Source organism: Cavia porcellus, unplaced genomic scaffold (assembly GCF_034190915.1).
Source record: "Cavia porcellus strain 051 isolate PalLab524CR breed Dunkin Hartley unplaced genomic scaffold, mCavPor4.1 scaffold_19, whole genome shotgun sequence".
NCBI lineage: Eukaryota > Metazoa > Chordata > Mammalia > Rodentia > Caviidae > Cavia > Cavia porcellus.
In genome coordinates, this window is record NW_026947502.1 from 63,959,622 (window position 1) to 63,962,000 (window position 2,379).

Genomic DNA, 2,379 nt, shown 5'->3' on the forward strand with positions numbered 1-2,379 from the left:
GTTTAGGTATCCTGTTCTATTTAATTCATATTTTTATATTCTACCTTTTGTAAGTATCAAGAAAAATTTATGGAAATTTCTGTAGATGACTGACGATTGACAGAAAATCTGTGAAGACTCACCACTTTACCATTGGCTCTGCATCAGCGAGCAGGTTGCAGGAAGCAGCTGGAACCAGCTGCAGGGCCTGGAAGATCCTTGGGGTGACCTCAGTCAGGACCCTCAGGAGTGCTAAGCAGGACACAGGCCCAGCTAGGTGATGCTTCTCAGGGTCCCCTGCCTTTAGCTGCTAAGACATCTTGACTGTCCACTAGCCCTATGCCTGCCCTCACTGTCATTTTCCTCCTTTTTTTCCTCTACTTAGTGTTCTGCAAGGTGCAGCAGCCAGAAAACCACCAAGCCTGACCTACAGATGCCAAGGAGAGGGGAGGCGGTTCCCACAGGTGGAGGCATGAGGGACACACAGTCAGTCTAAGGAGCGAGGAAAGGACCCTTTTGGAGGGAGAAAAGGGGCCAATTTTGGAACTTGGCCCCCAACCATTTGCCTATCTGCTGTGTCATCTGGCTCAGGCCCCAACCATTTGCCTATCTGCTGTGTCATCTGGCTCAGGCTTGCTCCCCCAACCTCCTTCCTCAGTCCCAGCCCCTGCCCTACATGCCCTTTCTACTTCCTGCTGCCTCTGCCAGCCTCCCTTCTCACACACACAGACACACAATCAGTGTCTCATTCTCCGTCTGGCTCATTGCCCTCAGGAAGTGACCAAGGGATTTTGATGAACAGCACTGCTGGCAAGCCTCTTGCCCCTTGGCCACCTGCCCTCTTGCTAGGTTCCAGAGACACAGGCCATGTGTGAGAGATGCCAAAGCTGAGGACTTGTTTCAGTTTGTTATTGTTGCTATTACTACATAACTAGTCCTCACAACACCATCTTCTGTCAAACCATCGCAGCCATGCTCTACTCATTTTTCTCAGCACTGGGAGGCTGCCTCAGAGCTGTGGCCACTCAGGACACACCCAGATCTGTGCCTCCACTGCACTCACACCTCAATCCCTCCTGAGGGCACCAAGCCTGGGGTGTTCCTGCTGTCTCTCCTTATCCAGTTTTCAGCATGTCCAGATCTGTCTGCATGGATTCATTGTAGCCCTGCAGCTCTGGGCTGAGTGATCATTTTAGCCAGTGCCACCATGCAGAGAACAGTGGAGGAAAATCAAGATCACAGCAGAGCCACCCAAAAGGAGCATGGGCAGCAGCTCAAGCCCTTAGAGGCAGAGGGAGAGAACGACGTGAACCTCAGGCCCATCGGATCTCCTGGCCTGCCTCCATTTGGCGACAGTGTTCTACCCAGTAGATAGGTTTCTTCATTAGATGTGGTGGCTCAGGATCTGCTCAGGAAAATGTCAGGGTTGCTTAATCTCTGTGTTGGGAACTTTTGAGCAGAAAATATTTATGGAGAGGCTATCTAGTGCACTACGCAAGGTTCAACAGCATCCCTGACCTCTACCCACCAGATGCTAGCACACACACCCCTTTGTGACAGTCAAGACTTATCTCCAGCCATTGTCAGATGTGCCCTAGCTTTATGTTTAGGGGCCTTAGGGCTACCCTGAGAGGACACTTGGGAAGACCCCCTATGTAAGGTGACCCAGTACAGGGGCAGTGATTGCTGACTGGACACCCCTACCCTTTGGGCAGCTCCTTAGGACCTGGAGGGGAGGCCTAATCCAGTGGAGTGTTCCTTTCACTGTCCACCTAGCTTGGTGGTTGTCCTCACCTTGGCAGGCCCTGTCCCTCCCCTGTGCCACCTCCTACTGGAACTTCCCTCTGTCTTAGGAAGGCCATAATTAATAACCAGTATTCTGATATCATGTCATGAGAACCTCTGTTTAAATGACTATGTTCCCCATGTGAGCTGGGGAGACAAGGATTGTCGACACTCAGCCTGAGATGTTGAGGCCCAGTTACAGGGCTGCTGCTCATGCTCTGGGAACTTTCACCTGAGTGAAGCCTCCTCCTACACAGAACAGAAGCCCTCTGAGTTTGTGGGTTGGGGGTTGTCCCAGTCAAGATCAGAGAAATGGGCTAGAACTGGGACACAGGTCCTGCCTCTCCCAGTTCATCTTTCCCCATTTCTTCTGCTCTGCTGCCAACCAGCTCCCTGCACTTTCCAGGTTACAAAGGGAGCATAAAAACATGGCCCTAAATCGGTCTGTTACCTCCACTCCTAAGCCAGGTGGGCCAATGCTGGGAACTCTGACTACTTCTAGGATACAGTGAAGGACTCCCATCATCCACTCTGGCCCTTTGTCCATGCGTACAAACACAGGTTTTAGGAAGTGGGGAGGGAAGCAGGACAGCTACCAGACAAGCAAACTAGTCA